Source organism: Phoca vitulina, unplaced genomic scaffold (assembly GCF_004348235.1).
Source record: "Phoca vitulina isolate PV1807 unplaced genomic scaffold, GSC_HSeal_1.0 scaffold5, whole genome shotgun sequence".
In the NCBI taxonomy this organism is placed as follows: Eukaryota; Metazoa; Chordata; class Mammalia; order Carnivora; family Phocidae; genus Phoca; species Phoca vitulina.
In genome coordinates this window covers 64217487-64240859 of record NW_022589708.1, presented here as the reverse complement: position 1 = coordinate 64240859, position 23373 = coordinate 64217487, and the positions used below count along the sequence as shown (strand labels likewise).

Sequence of the window (23373 nt, the reverse complement as noted above, 5' to 3'; positions counted from 1 at the left end):
CAAAAAAGAAAAAATGATAAATTTTTAAAAATTTTATCATAAAAATTATAAATTTTTATCATAAAAATTAAAAACGTCCAGAAACACTCCAGCTATAGACTGGAGAAAATATTTGCAATTACGTATGTGATAAAGGACTTGCATCTGAAATATATAAATAACTCTCACAACTTGATCATAGTAAGACAACCTAATTTAAAAAATAAGCAAAAGACTTGAACAGACCTTTCATCAGAGAAGACATACAAATGGCTAATAAAAACTGGAATAGGTACTCAATAATCATGTTATTAGAGAAATGCCAATCAAAATCAGAAGGTACCAATGCATGCCTACTAGAATAGCTATAATAGGAAAGATAGTTAATAACAAATATTGGCTAGATGTGGAGAAACAAGGACCCTCACACATTGTTGGTTGGAATGTGAAATGGCATAGCTACTTTGGAAAACAGTTTGGCAGTTTCATAAATAGCTATATAAACTTACCTATCATAGAATCGAACATCTATTTCTATGAATCTAATGGCAACATATGTTCATGCAAAAACTTGAACAGAAATGTTCATAGCAACATATTCAAAATAGACAAAAATCAAAAACATTTCAAATTTCTATCATGAATGTATAAACAAAATGTAGTATATTCATATAATAAAAAAAACCAAAACACTGATACATTCTGTAACATGCATGAACTTCAAAATCATTATGCTAGATGAAAGATGTCAGGTCCAAATGACTATATATTGTCTGAAGCCATTTATATGAAATATTCAGAAAAGGCCCCGTTAGAAATATTCTAAAACTGGATTATGCTGTTGGATACACAGTTCTGTAAATTTACTATAAGTCAATAAATTGTACACCTACACTGTGTGAATTTTATGGAATGTAACTTATACTTCAATAAAGCTGTTTTTAAAAAAGAACAACCTGGAGTGCACAAGCATGAGCTAGAGCCACAAGGATGAACTTAAATGTGTTAGTTTTTGTGCCCCTGAACTTGATGATGTGGACGTCATGCAGAGACCGGGGCCCTTTATCACAGAGCTAAACCCACATGCCTTGCCACCACAATAAGGGACAGATGGAACCTAAATTTAATTTCTTTTAATCATATAAGGGGGTGACTTAAATGAAGTACATTTATTCTTTATTTTGAACAGCACTATAATGAAATATATTTAGAAAAATCTTTAACCTCTACTGCCAGAAGATTTCCAAGAAACTTAAGGAGTTAAAAGCAAATAAAATATAGTCCATGTAGCAAAAAAGAATGCAAATAAAATATCAAGGAGAACAGAAGATATCTTAAACATGGAAAAATGCTTGTGATATCATTTTAAATATAAAATATGGGATATGTTAACATTTTATAAAATGTAGCAGAATATGGTTTTGTTAAAATTTCTATGATGGGATTATTTCTTCTTTACACTTGTATTTCATACATTTTTTGAACTTTTAAAAAAGTGAGATATAATTGGGGTGCCTGTGTGGCTCAGTCAGTTAAGTGTCCGACTCTGGATTTCAGCTCAGGTCATGATCTCGGGGTTGTGGGATTGAGCCCCGTGTGGGCTCCTGTGCTGGGGGGGAGCCTGCTTAAGATTCTCTCTCTCCCTTTCCCTCTGAATCCTCACCCCCTGCTTGTGTGCTCTCTTTCTAAAAAAAAAAAAAATTTGTTTTAAGTGAGATATAATTGACATCTAACATTATGTTAGTTTCGGGTGTACAGCATAATGATTCAGTATTTGTATATATTGTGAAATCACCGCAGTAAGTGTAATTAAGATCCATCACCACACATAGTTACAATTTTTTTCTTTAAACATTTTTTATAATAAGCAAATATGATCAAGAAGATGATATTGTGATTTTATAAAATACCTGGCCTTTAACTCCAACCAAATAATCAGGTTAAGAGTGTTTATTAAATAAAAAAATTTATTTTGCTTAAATGTTAATAATACTTTTTTTACAATATAAAAATAGTGACAAATACAATTAATATAGAGATGTACAATTGAATGCTTTTATTTTTAGCTAGTTGTGACATAACCACTAGAAGTTATTTCAGCCCTTCTAAAGGAGTAAAATACGTTTCGATAATAGATCATAGCAGCATTGTTTGTGGGCACATGACCAGTGGAGAATGCAAGTCAAACAAAACTTTCCAAGTAGTCCTGCTTTTTTCTTTTTACAAAAATACATTTTGTAACAGTTTATTCCCACTTCAATGGAACATACGAATCACATCTTTAAAAAAAAAAGAGAGAGAGAGAGAAATATGCTAAATGGTTGGAGAAGCAATTACGTTAGATGAAGAGAATTGAATTTTCAACAGATTTTAGAGCATCTTTTAGGTTGGCCTTTTATAATCAGTTCTTGAGGCTCTATTCAGGAAAGATACATTCAGGAAGATGGGTGTGAAGCCTCGCTTTGGTGCTACAGGGTTAGTGCAAGCCTCTAAACTCTGGGGTGAGGGACTGGGTTAATCCAGAAGTCAAGCAGGAAGATCCTGGTTGCTGATGGGGCAAGTTGTTCTTTTCTTACCCATCTCTGCCCCTTAAGGTACAGAAGGGAGTAACATGTCTTAATCATTCTTGGAATCTCTTTGCTGAATGCCTGAATATTACAATTTCTCAGGCCTCTAGACAGATGCTGTGTCACACTGCTAAGGAGCATAGTATTGAACTTCCTGCTAGCTAAGGCACTATCGGCATGTAAGCATCTTTGGTTTTGTTTTCCTTCTGAGCAGGTGGCATAAACATGAGAATAAACCACAGTTTCTCTTTGTACAGCAACAATGACCTCACTTTCAACTTGTCTGCATAATCATGCAAATATAACTCATAATACACATATTTTAAAAGCCAAAATGAGTCTCATGTGATCTAGTCCTGCTTCCCATGAAGGAAATCATTGAAGATGTGCACTGAGGGACACAATAAGAGAAAATAAGTCCCTACAGTTTAAGTCAAAGTCTTCTGAATTAGATGAACAAAATAGACATTAGATATAGCATTGAGTGGTAAATCTTATGTGAGCATCTGATAATCTTCTTTTCAGAAATACCCCCTTTGGGCCTCCTCAGTGTCTCCTGACAGTTTTGTCCCTCCTGTGGCATCTCATATAGAACCAGCGTGTTTTAGGCTCATACCAGTGCTTTGCACATACTCCACTCAAGTAACAGGTACTTCCTTAACTCATAGATGTGGTTCTGACAACTGTCAAAATTTCACACTTTACTTTAGATACATCTAATTCAGCATATTTATTTATAGCTTTCCTTCATTTTGTAAAGTTTGGAGAGTGGATTTGAGCATCACCTCTGTGTGTAGATTAGACTATTTATATCCCTCCCAACTCTGAGATTCCATATTTCTATGGCTTGATACTTAACTCATCAATCCCTCAAAAATACATTTCAATTGTTTCCTTCTATTTTTGTTAGCTTTGTCTTAGTCATAAGTAAATAATTAGTAAATAAGTTTTGTAATAATTCAGCTATCGAGAGCCAAAATAACAGTGGTTTAAGTGGAAGTTAGGATTTAGAGTTCAGTAAAGGCAAGATGGCTCAGTAGCTAACTGGGACTCGGGCTACCTTGAGATTTCCATACTGTCATTCCTAGGGAATGATATTTACTGTCCTGGTCTAAATTGTACCTCCAGCCATCATATCTATGTTTTCAGCAGGATGGGGAAAGGGAGTAGTAGCTTGCACTTGCCTTTAAGGTATGTCTCAGAACTTAATTTACATCATTTTTCCTAACATCCCATTGATCAGAACTTTCCACGGGGTCACAGCTAGCTGCAAAGGAGGCTGAAAAGGTTTTTCCCATGGCACGTATGTCTGCACCCTTATCCCTGCCCCCTGCTCCCAGAGTAGCCATGTGTTAAACTGAGGATTTCTATTAGTATTGAAAGAAAGTTAGAATGCTTATTAAAATATACACAGCACACTCATACTATACACACCCAAACACATACACACACATGCACACAGGTTTTCCAGAACATGTCACCATTTTTACACTCGTTAGCAGAGTGGGAGGATGTATTTTCCAGATGTCAATTAAAATTTAATTCAATAGAAATGAATTACATGCCTGTTTTGACTTGCAGCTTATTTAATGTGGCACATTTTGCCATAGGTAGCCTTGGTGTTCCCAAATACTGCTGTGTGGTTTAAGCAGGCTAATCTCTGTGATTCTCCATTTCCTCACTTGAAAATGGACATTATAATATATATCTTGTGAGGTATCATCATATTTAAATGATATAATTTATATAAATTTCTTAAAACAATGCCGCACACATAACAAATACTCAATGAAGTTAATTTAAATTAAAAAAAATTCTCAAGTACTGTGAAAGTAAAAGATGAATGAGTCACAGTCCCTTCACTAAATGACTTTATGGGCATTAGGTCAGCTTAGTGTAGAGAAGAAAGAGTGAAATTAAGAAGCAGTGAAGAAACTTGTAATTCTTACCTAACTGTATGAGTTTGGAGCAAGTTATTTCTCTTGAGTATGAGTTTTTTTCGTTTGAAAAATGACATCAATTATAACATATCAGAACTTCTTGAATATACTTGGCAGTGTATATGACATACTTTGAAAACTCAGGAACACTACTTTAAGGTTAGAAATGATATAACAGTTGCTATTAACTAGAATTAATTCACATCAAAATTGTGCTGAAATCTTTATACATACTATCTCATTTAACCTGTTTAAGAATTCTATAATGTGGATATTATTATCTTGGTGATTCCCCAGGGAACCCATTCTGATTCCTCCAGCATGAGAAAAAAGAAACTTAAAGTTCCAGGATCAGAGCACGGTTTGTTGGAGGAGCTAAGCATTCAGACCCAGGTATACTTGTTTCTAAAGCTAATATTATAAAATACATTTTACGGTGCTTCTATCGATGGAGTAGTTCAGCGCATGGGGAGAATGTGCTGGGAACAATGGATGGTTTAAGTTAGCCAGATGATAGAGAATAGAGTGGAATAGTGGAAGTCCAGGCTGGCGGCTATGCTGGAGACAGTATTTGAATAGCTTTAAATGTAATAGTGAAGATTCAATATGTAATTGAAAAAGAAATAAAAAAAATTATGGAGGATTCTTATCAATGTACAAGCTATGGCTTAGAAACAGTAGAAGAGATGAATTAAGGAATGGAGAAAGAAAAAGCAGGAGATGATCAAGAGGCTATTTTAACATTTTGGTATGGATTACAATTGGGGCGCTGATCATGGGAATGCTACATAGTGAGTCTTGTCTAGGAATGTTAAAGTTCTCACATATCATTTATGAGGCAGTGTGTTCAAGAAATTGTTAATATGCCATTTTAAGGCAACCCTCCTGTATTATCAGGAAGGCACCAAAATTATACCACAATCAGAATTCTGGGTTTGCAGAGTTCTTCCTGAGCTAGACCTTTGCCATATTCTCCCTACTTATAGCTTATCTCTTGTTTCTTCCTGCTTTCTTTAAATCCATTTTGGATTTTGGCACGTTTAGTTTTCCTGGACTTTGACCTCTTTGTTGTAAAATGTAGATGCTCTTATTCAGATATGGTGAGGTCAACAGATCAAGCAAAGATTTCCATTGGAAAGATAGTTTGTTTTTTGTGTGTGTGTGGAAATAATGCAAAACATTTATTTTCTATATCAGACAAGAACTCAGCTAAGTAATCCAATTCTACTGCAGCATTATAAAAATTATCCCTTCACCACAGTGTAAGATTTAAATGCATCTGCACATGGGTGCACACTACATAAAAGGAATAAAGTTGCTGCTGCCCTGCCAAGCACTTCCAGGTCCTACTGCAATACTGGTTGTCGCAATGGTTTTATCCAAATAAATTGTGTTTAAAAAATAAAGCATTTAAAAAGACAAGTCAAAATGCCTCAGAAACCATATCTCCAACTCAAACTTCATCTATTTAAATGTTATATTTGCCTCCCACTAATAAACCTTTATTTCACTCAAACTGAGCAATAAATCTTCCACACTGAAGTATCTTCCTTGCCCAATTAATCCAAAGGAAAGAAACTGAAATGATTAGTAAATAAAGATGTAGAGACTAACATACCCTTTTAATATGTTTTAAAATATTTTTAAGGTTTAAAGTGTTTAAAGTTTGTAATTCCTAGTAGAAAAACATTATCTGAATGAATACCCTAATGGCAAACCACTGTAGAATGTTTCAGTTGCATGTGGAGCAGAGGGGTAGGGATTCTCTTCACAGCACTCCAGCTTTCTTCATGAGAAGGTCAGAGGTACACTGGTTTGTATTACTGCGGCATCCATTAGGTGATCGAAGTTACTTTTCCTTCAGCAAGGGCTTTATTTGTCAGAAGGGCATTATGCTTGACCTCCAAATTTGGCTGACAATTTACTGATGAGATTCATAACCTTTGGGTTGCTCTGATATTTTGACATATTCGCTGGGTTCTGGACCACATCCTGAAAGGCCACCATAACTTCTGGATCCTGCATGGCTGTGAGAACCTCTGGATCACTAAGAGTTTCATTGAGCCCAGACATTCCTACCATTCCAGGCATCCGCCCTGCCATTCCAGGCATTCCTCCAGGAAAATTACCGGGCGTTCCCCCAGGAAAGCCACCTGGGAAAGAGCCATACTGAGCTCCTGATTATCGTCTGGCTTCTTCCTCCCTCTGGGCTCTCTCATGTTCTTCCCGAGCCTTCTTAACGCTTTCTATTCTTTCTTTGATCTCTCACTCTTCACGTTTTCACTCATACTTTCTCCGATGTTCAGCAATTTTATGGGCCCTCGGTTGAACTTCTCTCAGCATTGCACTAGCATCTTCATTGTAATCCAGTTTATAAGCAAGGGCAAGATCATGTGCTGCTTCTTCCCAATGGCCCAGAAGTCTGTGTGCTTTCCCTTGCCACTTATAAGGCTGAGCTGAATCAGGATTTATTTCAATAGCTCTGTCACAGTCTCGAATGGCAGCATTTGACTTCTGTAATTTGATGAAGACACTGGCTCTCTTGGCATACAGAATGGCCAAGCGAGGATTCGGTTTGATGGCATCTGTGAACAAGTCAATGGCTTTCTGTAGTTCACCGTCATTTAGGGCATCAATGGCAACCACTTTTTTATCATTTGCCTGATCCATCATTTCCTTGGTTATCTCTACATTTTCATCTCCCATTTCTTGAGGGGCATCAGTATCTGGGTCAATCACACCTTCATTGTCAATTTCTAGGTTACTTTCCTCACTTGATGGTTCGTCTGCCTTTATGTTTTCCTCCACCTTCTTACTATCTGTTTTTTCTTCCTTGATATTGTCTTCTGATTTAGTTTTATGAGTAGCAGGTGGTATTTTACCCCCCAGGCTCTCCATCCACTCCCGCAGGAAGAGCATTTCCTCGGTGTGCAGAACGCTCGGATCCTACTTACACATTTTCAGGAAGGCCCTAAGCTCGCTCACTTTGCGAGGGTCCATGGTCCAGAGCCAGTGGCAGGAGGCAGGCATGGCTGAGGTTGCGGCCCGATTCCAAGCGCGGGTACTAGCTCAGTGTGATCGTGTGGAAGGGGGAGGCTGCCGCGAGACAGAACAGACTAGAACCTCCCTGGCTGCTCGGAAAGATAGTTTGTTACTCACAGTTCCTAAGAGGAAGGGACACATCACACCACACAGGCCACATGGGAGATCTACCAGTGTTGGTCGGGAGGCAGAAGGAGAAAGGGGAAAATGTGGGCAAGCAGAAGGAGAAAGGGGAAAATGTGTTTTCCACAGGAAGTAATGGGCAAGACAGGGCAAGCAGGTTTAAGATTGGCTTGTTTGAATAATTTGAGTGGGCTCTGGGGTGTAGAGGCTATTCTTAGGGTTACCAGACAAGGGCCTGTTGCCCAGTGTGCATCAATTCAAACACTGACACCAGTGTCTTTTGCAGCAGAGAAAAAGGTTTTATTGCAGGGCACCAAGCAAGGAGACAGGAGAGGATTTCTCAAATCCACCTCCCTGAAGGGTTAGGTTGGTGTATTTAAGGGTAAGGGGTAGACTGGAGTATGATGACTGGATATAGGGACAAAGGGAGGTGTCCTTTCTGAGCATGTGTATTCAGGAATCATGCCTCTTAATGTGATACATATTCAGAAAATGGTGACATAAGCATGATGAAGGGGGGAAAGATCTCTAGGTGGGTCATCACAGAGGTTACTTTTGTTCTTTCCTTGTCCCTTCTGCACAGCTGTAAGAATTCTTCCCAGTTGACTCCAATCTTAGCTAGTCTCATTGGTGGTCAGTCAACTTCTGCAAAATAGGCTCATAAATCAATCAAGTTAGCCAGTTTCATTAGGTTAGAATGATAAAATATTTGTTAACGTGTGTTGGTTTCGTTAGTTGTCTGTTTCCTGGCTCTGGGGTGATTAGGGCAGGGGAATACTGGCCCAGAGAGTGAAAGCCAATAAAGGAGGTGGTTGGGGTGTGGGCTCTAGGTTGGTTGGTGTACATAGGGAAGGTATACTTGCAGGCCAGTTCTTTACTCTCTCTAGGAATTGGCTGGCCCTGGGAGGGGCAGTCCTTCCAGGGCCTGTGAGACACTGTAGAGGAGAATAAAATGATTCCTCCTCTACCTTTGTAGGTTCTTGTCTGAGACCCTTCTATAATAAAGGGCAAATTAACAGGAGAAAAGCAAACAGAAGTATAATAACATGTATATTATTTCTTCCTATGTACATACGAGGTACACAGGAAAACTGAGTAATAAACTGAATGGCCCAAATCACCACTTTAAATACCATCTCCAACTAAAAACAAAAGATGTTGGGATGGGGGAAGCCAGTTACGGGAGGTTATCAGGCAAACACAGTAAAGAAGGGTATAGTTGCTATGCAGATTTAAGTCAGCATCTTATTCAGGAGTTTCTATAGATTTAGGTGTTCTTCTGTTCCTGATACAGAGAGGAAGACGCCCATACAAATGGAGATTTCCCTTGCAAATGCAAATGTCTTTAATAATTTCTATTGGTTTCCAGAGCTTTTCTCATCTGTTTCTTAAAAATAATCAGCCTAAAATAGTCTTTATACCAAAGGGACGTGTTTTGGGATGGCATATTCTGTTTCCCTTTAATACCAAGATGTCAAAGTATCAAATATAGAAACTAGGAAATGTCCTTACACTCTGACCCAGTACTTTTCCTCCTAACTCATAATTGATCCTTCTTTTTTTGACTCAGCTAAGTCAGACTTACTAACAAGTGCTTTTTGAGCTTTCTGGCTTAGTCAAAAGCATTTCTTAATGGGCAGGCGGAGGTAGGGTAAAGTAGATCCAATGAGCAAGGCCTCAGATCAATGTAATGGCTAAATTCTTGGCTTTACAAACATGAAGACTGTGAGAAATACAACTCAGGTATATTTAAAATGGTGTGTCACAATCTGTACATGACACTCATTAGTAGTTAACATACAGAATCAGTGTATGTTCTATACAATCATTTATGCAGTAAAGTAATGCTGTATTAGATGTCAGGAGAATTTAAACTGTTCTCTGTATTGACACTATCTATGTGACTCTGAGTAAGTTCCTTTACTTCAGTGGCTTTCAGTTTCCTCTTTTGTAAAGAAGGGACTGGATTAGGTGACCTCTAAAGTCCTTCTAGCTTTAGCATTCTATTATGTTGACACTGAAAAATAAAATCATGGAATACATATAGTACACTATCTATAGGGATTTCTTTTCATTTTTAACTTGATATGCCAACTAGACAGACTCTTTTAGCTTTTGGCTCAAGTATTCTATTACATCCCTCATCCTTCCCTTCAAAAGAAGTGCGATGTTAGGGAATTTATTACACATAACAAAACATGTGTTTATGGTTCAGTATGAGAGAACCCACTGTCCTTCCCCACCCCCAATATTGAATAAAAAACAGCAGCTTAATCAGTGACTGTGAATTCTGAGGTCAGCTTTCCATTTACAAACAGTGAGGCTGAAAGCTATAAACATTGTGACTTCTGCCTGGGGAGAGTTGAATGTTCCAGGAAATGTACATTGCACTGGAAAATCCAGGATTAGTTTTCAATTCCGTAACATGCTGTTTCCACAATTACTCCTCAAGTTAGCAGAATGTCCTCAGGATTTTGGATATTACCATGTCCTGGCAGGACTCAGGAAGCTTTGCTTCCTCAGAGCTGGACACATTGAAATAAAGCTGTCAAGGAGTTAGGAACTTGTTTAACATTACCCTCCCACACTTTTTTAAAAACCTTCTTTAGTTGAAATAAGGTGGGCAAAACAGTCTATTGACTTGTAAAAGCCTAAAAGATATATCTTTTAAAAAAATCACTTTATACATATATTTACATCATGGATGAGGAGAGGCAGGGCTGCTTATTCATCCTGGTTGAGTAGCAATCTTCAAGTTCATATTATAATTTTAATGGCCAAAACAGTGGAAGGAAAGTAGTTGAGTTTATGAATGGTGGTGATGAGAAGAAATACAAGGAGGGAATACAAAGAAGGCCTAGTTGAATTCTCAAGGGACATCTATTTGGTAATGTTTTCTTAACTTGAATTACAGGAAAGCTCAGTAATATTATTTCTTTACTTGTAAATTGTTGATAGAATATCTTGAAGGTTAAGTGTTCAGAAATGCAAATTAACAGACTTTTAATAGTGGATGTTTCTTTATGAAAACTCTAGTCCCATATTTTTCAATACCTCTAGGGCAAAGACAATGTTCTAGGGATTACTTGAAGGTAGAGAATAAATTTTCCCATCTTCTTGGAATATCAATTTTTACTTGAGGATTATTTTAATATTGTTAAAAAGAAAACCACAGGCCCAAGGTGGAGTCACTTGCCCTAGGTCAGCAAACCAAGATTTAGTTGTAAAATCCCTGTCCCTCTCCAGGACTGGGATTTAAGCCAATTAATCTGGAATTTTCTGGTCAGAACCAATGAGGTCATCTGTCACATGGACCCTCTCCATGCCCCCCTTACCCCTAAAGGAAGATGAAGTAATCTACCTAAAAAGACCCCCTGCCCTAAGGGAAAGTGACTGGCCTGAAATAACCTTTTCTTTTATTTTGCTAATAACTTCTTGCTCCACCCTCCTTCTTATAAAAACCTTCCATTTTGCACAACTCCCCAGAGCTCCCCTCTACTTGCTAGATTGGATGCTGCCTGATTGATGAGTTGCTTAAGAAAGTCAATTAGATCTTCAAATTTACTTGGTTGAATTTTGTTTTTTTTAACAATATTAAAATAAACATTATGAAAACAAAACAATGCCTATACTTAAAATAAAACATAAAACTTGAATAAAATTTCCAGTGGTGAGAGGCAATTTCTGGTTATACTCCCTTACCCTCTGTAGGTAGTTTAAGTGTCACTGATTTAGATTACCTTTTACTTTAGAGTTTAGGAAATTGTACCATATACAGATGTTAAGTTGCCTTGGCAACCCAGATCTGGAAACTCCAATGCTGTTCATTCATTTGCCCAATAAATCTTAAGCATCCACTCACCATGTCCAAGGCACTTCCTTGGTTTTTCTGTCAGACAGTCTCCACCTTCACAATCCTGTGATGATGGAAACCATGCTGCAGACCTCACAATGTCTCACTTTCACATCCAAAATAAGAAACAAAAATCTGTTTTCCACAAATAACAAGAAAAGTTTGCATCTCATTAGTTCTTATTAGATCATGTGCTTATTACAAAATCAGTCACTCTCTGGAGAATTATAATGCTTTGATTTGCTTATGCCAGGTCAAATGCTGCCTCTCTTACTGGGAGGAAGGAACCCATTCAAAGCATATGGTCAGAAAATAGGGTACAGGTAGGTTTCCCATAAAGAAAAGTGGGTTATGATTATGAAAGGCCGAGTGACTAGATATTGACTGGCAAAATAAGAGGTGTGCAGTAATAATACTCCTATGACCAAAATAATGACAATAATTATTATTACTTATAATTCAAGGAGCTTGGTTTTTCATAATATCATGGCAGAGATTGTAATTTAACAGCCTTTGGGCCAAATTTAGCCTGAATAGTGTTCTTAAAAAGTAGGTTTGAATGGCTTTAGAGGTAGTATGCTTCCACAATTCACTCCTTTTTATCTTCTACCACTAGCAGCTTCATTCATTCACGTTGCTTATGATGACTGACTCCATTGAAGGAATACTCTAGGAACTCTTTGAGAGCATAATTAACTAACCATGATTTTAAGAATGGTTGTTATCCTAAAGAAAGAAATATGACACTCTCCGTGCCAAAGTGATTTGCTAATAACCTCTCCCCTACCCCATGACTTTTTATGTATCATGGGTCAATTCTGTTTTGAAGAAAATGAAACCTTTAGCATAAGCAAACAAATGGGCCTATGGGAAGGTCTCAGACTCTGTACCAGAACATTCTCTCATTGCCCATATGTTATTCCTTATAATTTTATTGAGTTACCCAGAAGCCCAGCAGTCTGTCTTTTTTTTGCCACATCCCATTGACCTTGAGTAAACAGAGACTGTGTCTGGTAGAGCTCACAAGTGGTCTCCTTCACCAAGCAATATTGTTTGGTGTCACATAGAAGATAACCCTACTAGAATGTCAACTCCATATGAGCAGGGTGTTTATTTTGTGTACCATTCTTTCTTCAGCTCCTAGAACAGTACCAGGCACAAAGCAAGTGCTCAATATTTATTAAGATGACTTAATGAGGAATATGTACCTAGTGTATGACACCAGAGTAAAGAGTATAGAGATGGCTTTTCTTCTTTCTTTACTTTCTTTTCTTCTCAATGTGAAAACTTGCCATTGTTGTCTTTCTTGCTTTTTCCTCTCCTGCTACCAGAACTGACTTTTGTCCTTATTCCATAGCACTGATTTCTATTATGCATTTGGGCCAGGTTGGGTTAGTCTGGGGAGGTTGGTGTCATTAAAAAGAACTGTGTTCATGTCTAAGGGTAGTGTACCACACTGCAGTCATGACCTTTATTGCAAAATTCTGATATTGAGAGGTACACTAAAACCAAGACCAGATGAAGTGATCTCTTACACATATTTACAGTTGCCTATGTGTTGAATAATTTTACCATATGTTAAAAAAGGTGTATGTTTATAAAGCTGGGCCTTGTAGATGGACTGGAAGCTGGACTTTTAGATAAAGACTTTATTCTTTCAAATACTTCATTCTTATCTGTATAATCCTGGTGTGGATTTGGGGGTTCAGCAGTTTACACCTCTCTATCTTGGACATTGTGACTGGTCTCTCTATTCTGTATCATGATGGAACTGTCTTTGTTTTGTGACTCTATTATCAATAACTATCAAATTCTATGAGTAACTCTATCAAATTTAACTAAGTTATTCTATGTTTGGGAGTTCTATCAATCCAAGCCTACGATTGATTGATTGATTGATTGATTGATTTTTTACAACTGACATTTTTAATGCAATGGTTATTTAGTCTGACTATGGTGATTACCTGAGTTGGTAATAAGCTTCTTCCTTTCTTATTAAAGAAATATGAGAAAGACTTAATATAATAGTTGACCTAGACTGAAATCAGAAGTACTTTGTATGAGTTCCTCATTTACAGATAAAGGAACCAAGGTTAAGTGGCAGAAGAAATTCAAACTGGCCTTTCTCATTTTCTAATACAATAATATGGCTAGAGTGGGATATTCATATATGCTTTTAATACTATGAGTCAGTCATTCAATTTTATTTTGGCAATTAACACAAAGTTACTGCTCGTGGAAAATACATTTCCTTCTAAAGATACTATAATGCTTTTTATATTTTAGTAATAACCTTGAAAACAAAGAGGACATATCTTTTAGTTTGTTTATAACCACAATGACTAAGTAATGATATTTTAAGGGAAATAAAGATAGAGAAAATCGACCACAAAATTGAATAGAATTCCTTTCTGATAAAACAAAGCCACTTTTTTGGATTAGTGGAAAAATAAGTAACAAAACAGTTTGTATCTCTGGCTAATATATTCTTTTAACTTAAACATGGAATGACTTTCTGCTCCAAAAAGAGTACTAGCACTATGTGGAGGTTCTTGCTCTCTTAGCTGTATAGTGAATTATACTCTACAGAAACAAAGTTAGGGCACTGTTTAGATCAATCGTGTGTGGATTTAAAATATGGTATAAAAATAGCTTTCAAGATACATATTTGTTAATATAACTGATGTTCATAAAACTGACTTTTTAATATATTTTCAAACTAAAACACATTTTTATTCCTTTCTATAAAACAAAAATTCCTCCTCCAAGTTGAAGCTTCAATTATGTATTTACAAGGAGGAGATATGATCCAGGTTTCTGAGTAATGTAATTTTAAATCCAAATCATAGAAATAAATATGACTACCAATTAACATTTGACTGAGTTCCCACTAAGTGCAAAGAAATGACCTAGATTTCTGGGCATCTTAGGCTGGTTATTATTTCAAAGGGAAATATTACCCTCTAGTTGAAAATGTTTATTAAAAAAATAGAAACAAATGGGGTCACTTCCATGATGGGTCACCTCTAACTTCAGAATGTGAGTTTGCTTTCAAGCTAATCATGTGTTCTGCCAGCAGTGGCTTGGGTGGGGAGTGAGGAAGGGCTGTGGGTTATGGAAACTGTGGAGATTGTGGGAAGCAAAATGTACAAGAAGGCAAGACAGAGATCCACAAAATTAGAGATGGCAATGACACGAGTTGGTAAAACAGGGGCGATCCCTGCTGGCATGTATGTTTTCTTCCACCATGCCTTGGTCTGGGCTTTGTGCTCTCAACATTCCCATGCAGCCTTAGATGTCTGTCCCTAACTTTAAGAAAAGGCCTGATTCAAGGGAAATTCTAGATGAGGCTTGATGTTCCAAGTACATTGCTATTACTTTTTGTCCCACCATCCTTCATTTCATGTTGAGTATTTCCTCTGCATGCAAATGTGGTTAAGGAGCCAGATACCAACTAAGCACTAAATGCATGTGACTGCAAATGCTACTTTGTTCAGGTCTGGTTTTAAGTAATGCTTTTTCAACTTGGTATATAAAGACGTAACAATTTGAAAAAAGAGTGAAAAGTTTTGTCAATTCTCTTATTGTTTTGAAATATCTAATTGTATTTCATGCTATAGCCCAAATATCTACATGGCTATTTTTGTCTCTTTCCACATTTTTTGGAGTTCAGTATATATAGTTTCAATATATAATTGCCTCTTAAGTATTCACTTTAATCATTTAATGTAGAATAGATATTCTCCAATTTCATCATTCACATTTAAGTAATGTAAGCCCTTGTAAGTGCTGATTTAAAATTTCTTTTTTAAATATGGAAACTTATTCCTCTTGCTGAACTTTACCTAGGTTTAAATTTAGCCTAAGATAGAAACTAAGTCCTCAAGGGTTAGTATCTTTTGCAGTTGTTGATATATGTGCCTCAAATTTGATTGTGGACCCAGAAGATCAGACAAATTTGAATGTTAGTAATGGAAAAACATTGAGGTGACATTTATTCAACATTCTCAGCACAGCATAGCCAAGTAGGAAATCCCTTGGTTCTCTTGGGGGAATTTCTCAACTTCCTTTCCTAGTTCGCAGAGTTATGAATCAAAGCATAGAAGAATATTTTAACTTGACTCCATCTGTGACCCTTGCCTATGTCCCCAGCTTTCTCTTCACTGAAATTAGGATGTCATTTTAAAATTATGTTTGTTGAAGATTATTTTTCTTTCACCAAGAATTACATATAAGCCCTTCTGTTTTAGCTCTGTCATCTGTATTTTCCTCTCAGTATTATCACATTATGATAATGCTCAATAGCATAGAAGTTGGTATTTGATTGGGGATATAGTGGTTTTGTGTGATTGGCAGAACTACAGTTGTGTATTCACCCAGCTCAGCCACATTTCCTCCTAAAAACTTGGGCCTTCACAGAAAGCTATCTATTCTTTTGGTGTGCTTAATACAGATGTCAAACAAGAAAACAAACCAAAAAAAGGGAACATTTCCATATGAACACACAAAAGTGTTAATACATAGTCCATTACTTAAAATAGTACTAATATAATAGTTTAAGCCAGAACATAACGAATAATGCAATAGATTTTGGAAAAACAGATAAGTAAGATATACTTTCAATTGAGAAGTCTTTATTGAAAGAATTTTTAACTGGGCATTGAAAAATAAGTAGCATTTCACCAGAAATAGAAGGAATAGAGGGGCACAGTGCATAAAAATATATGGCTTTTTAGGGAATTGAGTAAACTACAATGAGCCTGAGCATAGATCAGTGATAGGGAGTGGTGTGGTTATAATGGGAGAGGAATGGCAGGACAAATTGTGGAAGACTTTGAATGCCATTCTACCGACTTTCACACTTAAACAATGGAAAAAATTTTAAGATTTTGTTACAGAAGTGACATAATTTTTGTTTGTTTGTTTTGGTTAATGCATCAGTTATGAAACAGATGGCATATTCCAATCAGGTGATTCAATAGGAGTTTAATAAAGGAATTCTGCAAAAGAATTTGGCAAATGTATGGAAATCAAAGAAATATAGCCTCTAGGCCTTGAAACTGGGGCTGGAGGCAGGGTTTTACCCTCTACAACTCTAAATAATAAAATCTGGAGAGGGATCTGTGTAAAGAGCACCACCTGATCGAAGACATCAAGGCAGGTGAAGACCCAGATATTCTGATCCAAAAGGTCTGGGGTACAGCCTGAGAATGCCTAACAAATTTCCAGGTGATGCCTCTGCTGCTGTTTCTGGAATAGCACTATGAAAACCACTGTGCTCTGTATACTACAGCCACCTTCCTAACCTTATATTATTTGTGTATATTTTTCTGGGGTCGTTGTTACCCTTTTAGCATTTTGTTCTCTCATTCATCTATTCTCCTCTGGAAAAAAATGACAAGACAGAAAAACTCATCTCAAAAAAAAGAACAAGAGGCAGTACCAACTGCCAGAGACCTAATCAATACAGATATTAGTGAAATGTCGGAACTACAGTTCAGAATGATGATTATAAAGATACTAGCTGGGCTTGAAAAAAGCATGGAAGATACTAGAGAATCCCTTTCTGGAGGAATAAAAGAACTAATATCTAACAAAGTTGAAATCAAAAAGGCTATTAATGAGGTGCAATAAAAAATGGAGGCTCTAACTGCTAGGATAAATGAGGCAGAGAGAGTATTAGTGATATAGAAGACCAAATAGAGAATAAAGAAGCTGAGAAAAAAGAGATAAACAACTACTGGACCACAAGGCCAGAATTCGAGAGATAAGTGATACCATAAGACAGAACAATATTAGAATAATTGGGATCCCAGAAGAAGAAGAAAGAGAGAGAGAGGGGCAGAAGGTATATTGGAGCAAATTATAGCAGAGAACTTCCCTAATTTGGGGAAGGAAACAGGCATCAAAATCCAGGAGGCACAGAGAAACCCCCCTCAAAATCAATAAAAATAGGTCAACACCCTGACATCTAATAGTAAAACTTAACAAGTCTCAGAGACAAAGAGAAAATCCTGAAAGCAGCTTGGGACAAGAGGTCTGTAACCTATAATGGTAGAAATATTAGATTGGCAGCAGACCTATCCACAGAGACCTGGCAGGCCAGAAAGGACTGGCATGATATATTCAGAGCACTAAACGAGAAAAATATGCAGCCCAAAATACTATATCCAGGTAGGCTGTCATTGAAAAGAGAAGGAGAGATAAAAAGCTTCCAGGATAAACAAAAACTAAAAGAATTTGTGAACACCAAACCAGCCCTACAAGAAATACTGAAAGGGGTCCTCTAAGCAAAGAGAGAGCCTAAAAGTAACACAGACCAGAAAGGAATAGAGATAATATACAGTAACAGTTACCTTACAGGCAATACAATGGCACTGAATTCATATCTTTCAATAGTTACCCTGAATGTAAATGGGCTAAATGCCCCAATCAAAAGACACAGGCTATCAGATTGGATTAAAAAACAAGATCCATCGATATGCTGTCTGCAAGAGACTCATTTTAGATGCAAAGACACCTCCAGATTGAAAGTGAGGGGGTGGAAAACTATTTACCATGCTAATGGACATCAAAAGAAAGCTGGGGTGGCAATCCTTATAACAGACAAATTAGATTTTAAACCAAAGAGTGTAATAAGAGATGAGGAAGGACACTACATCCTACTAAAGGGTCTATCCAATAAGAAGATCTTACAGTTGTAAATATCTATGCCCCTAACATGGGAGCAGCCAATTATATAAGCCAGTTAATAACAAAATCAAAGAAACACATCAACAACGATATAATAATAGTAGGGGACTTTAACACGCCCCTCACTCAAATGGACAGATCACCTAAGCAAAAGATCAACAAGGAAATAAAGGCTTTAAATGACACACTGGACCAAATGGGCTTGGCACAGATATATTCAGAACATTCCATCCCAAAGCAACAGAATACATATTCTTCTCTAGTGCCCATGGAACATTCTCCAGAATAGATCATATCCTGGGTCACAAATCAGGTCTCAACCGGTACCAAAAGATTAGGATCATTCCCTGCATATTTTTGGGCCACAGTGCTTTGAAACTAGAACTCAATCACAAGAGGAAAGTTGGAAAGAACTCAAATACATGGAGGCTAAAGAGCATCCTACTAAAGAATGAATGGGTCAACCAGAAAATTAAAGAAGTATTTTAAAAATTCATGGAAACAAATGAAAATGAAAACAAAACTCTTCAAAATCTTTAGGATACAACAAAGGCGGTCTTAAGAGGAAAGTATATAGCAATACAAGCCTTTCTCAAGAAACAAGAAAGGTCTCAAATACACAACCTAACCCTACACCTAAAGGAGCTGGAGAAAGAATAGCAAATAAAGCCTAAAGCCAAGAGGAGAAGAGAAATAATAAAGATCAGAGCAGAAATCAATGAAATAGAAACCAAAAGAACAGTAGAACAGATCAACAAAACTAGGAGCTGGTTCTTTGAAAGAACAAATAAGATTGATAAACCGCTGGCCAGACTTATCAAAAAGAAAAGAGAAACAACCCAAATAAATCAAATCATGAATGAAAGAGGAGAGATCACAACCAACACCAAAGAAATACAAACAATTATAAGAACATATTATGAGCAACTATATGCCAGCAAATTAGACAATCTGGAAGAAAGGGATGCATTCCTAGAGACATATAAACTACCAAAACTGAACCAGGAAAAAATAGAAAACCTGAACAGACCCATAACCAGTAAGGAAATTGAAGCAGTAATCAAAAATCTCCCAACAAAAAAGAGCCCAGGGCCAGATGGCTTCCCAGGGGAATTCTACCAAACATTTAAAGAAGAATTAATACCTATTCTTCTGAAACTGTTCCAAAAAATAGAAATGGAAGGAAAACTTCCAAACTCGTTTTATGAGGCCACCATTACCTTGATCCCCAAACCAGACAAAGACCCCATCAAAAAGAATTACAGACCAATACCCCTGATGAACATGGATGCAAAAATTCTCACCAAAATACTAGCCAATAGGATCCAACAGCACATTAAAAGGATTATTCATCATGACCAAGTGGGATTTATTCCTGGGCTGCAAAGTTGGTTCAACATCCGCAAATCAATCAATGTGATACAATACATTAATAAAAGAAAGAATAAGAACCATATGATCCTCTCAATAGATGCAGAGAAAGCATTTGACAAAGTACAGCATCCTTTCTTGATTAAAACTCTTCAGAATGTAGGGATAGAGGGTACATACCTCAATATCATAAAAGCCATCTATGAAAAACCCACAGCCAATATCATTCTCAATGGGGAAAAACTGAGAGCCTTCCCCCTAAGGTCAGGAACATGGCAGGGATGTCCACTATCACCACTCTATTCAACATAGTACTAGAATTCCTAGGCTCAGCAATCAGACAACAAAAAGAAATAAAAGGCATCCAAATCAGCAAAGAAGAAGTCAAACTCTCACTCTTTGCAGATGATATGATACTTTATGTGGAAAACCCATAAGACTCCACCCCAAAACTGCTAGAACTCATACAGGAATTCAGTTAAGTGGCAGGATATAAAATCAATGCACAGATATCAGTGGCATTTCTATACACCAACAACAAGACAGAAGAAAGAGAAATTAAGGAGTCGATCCCATTTACAATTGCACCCAAAACCATAAGATACCTAGGAATAAGTCTAACCAAAGAGCCAAAGAATCTGTACTCAGAAAATTATAGAATACTCATGAAAAAAATTGAGGAAGACACAAAGAAATGGAAAAACGTTCCATGCTCATGGATTGGAAGAACAAATATTGTGAAGATGTCAATGCTACCTAGAGCAATCTACACATTTAATGCAATCCCTATCAAAATACCATCCACTTTTTTCAAAGAAATGGAACAAATAATCCTAAAATTTGTATGGAACCAGAAAAGACCCCGAATAGCCAGAGGAATGTTGAGAAAGAAAAGCAAAGCTGGTGGCATCACAATTCCAGACCTCAAGCTCTATTACAAAGCTGTCATCATCAAGACAGTATGGTACCGGCATAAGAACAGACACATAGATCAATGGAACAGAATAGAGAGCCCAGAAATGGACCCTCAACTCTATGGTCAACTAATCTTTGACAAAGCAGGAAAGAATGTCCAATGGAAAAAAGACAGTCTCTTCAACAAATGGTGTTGGGAAAATTGGACAGCCACATGCAGAAGAATGAAACTGGACCATTTCCTTACACCACACACAAAAATAGACTCCAAATAGTTGAAAGACCTAAATGTGAGACAGGAGTCCATCAAAATCCTAAAGGAGAACACAGGCAGCAACCTCTTCAACCTCAGCCGCAGCAACTTCTTCCTAGAAACATCACCAAAGGCAAGGGAAGCAAGGGCAAAAATGAACTATTGGGACTTCATCAAGATAAGAAGCTTTTGCACAGCAAAGGAAACAGTCAACAAAACCAAAAGACAACCGAGAGAATGGGAGAAGATATTTGCAAATGACATATCAGATAAAGGGCTAGCATCCAAAATCTATAAAGAACTCATCAAACTCAACACCCAAAGAACAAAGAATCCAATCGAAAAATGGGCAGAAGACATGAACAGACATTTCTGCAAAGAAGACATACAAATGGCCAACAGACACATGAAAAACTGTTCAACATCACTCGGCATCAGGGAAATCCAAATCAAAACCTCAATGAGATACCACCTCATACCAGTCAGAATGGCTAAAATTAACAAGTCAGGAAATGACAGATATTGGCAAGGATGCAGAGACAGGGGAACCCTCCTACACTGTTGGTAGGAATGCAGGCTGGTGCAGCCACTCTGGAAAACAGTATGGAGGTTCCTCAAAAAGTTGAAAATAGAGCTACCCTACGACCCAGCAATTGCACTACTGGGTATTTACCCCAAAGATACAAATGTAATCCGAAGGGGCACCTGCACCCCAATGTTTATAGCAGCAATGTCCACAATAGCAAAACTATGGAAAGAGCCCAGATGTCCATCGATAGATGAATGGATAAAAAAGATATATATATATAAAATGGAATATTATGAAGCCATCAAAAAATGAAATCTTGCCATTTGCAATGACATGGATGGAACCTGAGCATATTATGCTAAGCGAAATACGTCAATCAGAGAAAGACAAGTATCGTATGATCTCACTGATATGAAGAATTTAAGAAACAAGACAGAGGAGCAGAGGGGAAGGGAGGAAAAAATGAAACAAGATGAAACCAGAGAGGGAGACAAACCATAGGAGACTCTTAAATCAGGAAACAAAATGAGGGTTGCTGGAGTGGAGGGGGGTGGGAGGGATGTGGTGGCTGGGTGATAGACATTGGGGAGGGTATGTGCTGTGTATGGTGAGCGCTGTGAATTGTATAAGACTGATGAATCACAGACCTGTGCCTCTAAAACAAATAATACATTATATGTTAAAAAAAAAGAGAGAAGATAGTAGGAAGGGAAAAATGAAGGAGGGAAGAATCGGAGGGGGGTACAAACCATGAGAGACTATGGACTCTGAGAAACAAACTGAGGGTTTTAGAGGGGAGAGGGGTGGGGGGATGGGTTAGCCTGGTGATGGGTATTAAGAAGGGCACTGGGTGTTATACACAAACAATGAATCATGGAACACTACATCAAAAACTAATGATGTAATGTATGGTGACTAACATAATAAAATAATATTTAAAAAGAGGAAAATAAATAAAAACAAAAAACCCCAAAGGCATCTAGGCAATAAATAACCTGGGTTCACTTTGTTTACCCTTTGAACTCCTACCAGCATTTCTCATTGGTAAAAACCAATGGGAAGCTAAAGGACAAGAATTCTTGTTGACATATTCCATATACCTCAGCTTCCAGGGGGACATATCAATGTGTGTAAGGGTAGAGAGTAGATTTGAAGGGACAAATGGGAGAGATCCAGCATAGTTGCAATTTGGAAGGTAGTTTGGGATGGCAAAAGAATGAGCAGAGCAGTCAAGTGAATAAAGGAAATTCCTGTAGTACTTCAGGCAAAGCTACTGAGGGTCTGAAACAGATCAGCATTAATGACAGTGGAAGAAGGGAAGAGAGTATAAATGGCATATGGAGATAGATCTATCAAGACTTAATATTTTGGATGTAGGAGCTGAAAGAGAAGAATAAAACAAAAATGACTATTGGATACTCTCTCATTTCCTCAAAATATAGGTTACAGAAGAAATAATTGATGTTTTTAGGGACAATAACAAGTTTAAGTGTGGGTAAGTGAAAATTGGACATTTTTCTCTGTGCTTAAGAAAAGAGGTCAGATCTAGGGAAAAATACTTAAGTAGAGTCTGCTTTAGAGTTGACAACTGAAATATGTGAATATTGTCTAGGGAGATGATTTAGACGATGTGAATCAGTCCAACCATAGGAACTTGGGGAATGCCACCCTTTAGGGGAAGGACAGAGATGCGAATCAGTAAAGGAAGCCAAGAAGCAGTCATTGGAAAGTATGGGAAGAGAGCAGTCAGATTCCAAGGCAGAAGCCAATGTGTGACAAAAATTTCAATGATGAAAACTCATAACTTTTATATATACTTTACAGTTAGAAAAGGCTTGGGAGTAGGTTCAATCTTGTTTTCTTCAGTGTAAAGTTTTGGATGACTTTGCCGTTTACGATTATTGGCGATTTCTCTTTGGAGAGTAGTTAATAATTTAATTTCTTAAACAAGTTTCTATTGAGCATGTAACTTTGCATTGAGCTCTAAGATAAGCAATACTGAGGATATAAAATTGACATGGAATGTACTGTTGCTCTCTAGAGACTTATAATCTTAATGAATTGCAACTCCAATTGAGACTTATTGAAATTGCTGGAACATAATGACA

General features: G+C 37.1%; 1 long non-coding RNA gene and 1 pseudogene across 1 annotated transcript in view; one reads left to right on the top strand and one right to left on the bottom strand.

Moving 5' to 3' along the window:
- Positions 1-23373, top strand: part of LOC116631708 — a 197456-nt gene that overhangs the window by 106985 nt on the left and 67098 nt on the right. The window contains exon 3 of the long non-coding RNA XR_004299241.1: positions 4784-4879. This is a non-coding gene — a long non-coding RNA (uncharacterized LOC116631708). The remainder of the gene's footprint in view (positions 1-4783; positions 4880-23373) is intronic.
- On the bottom strand, positions 6377-7486 carry LOC116631706 (annotated as a pseudogene).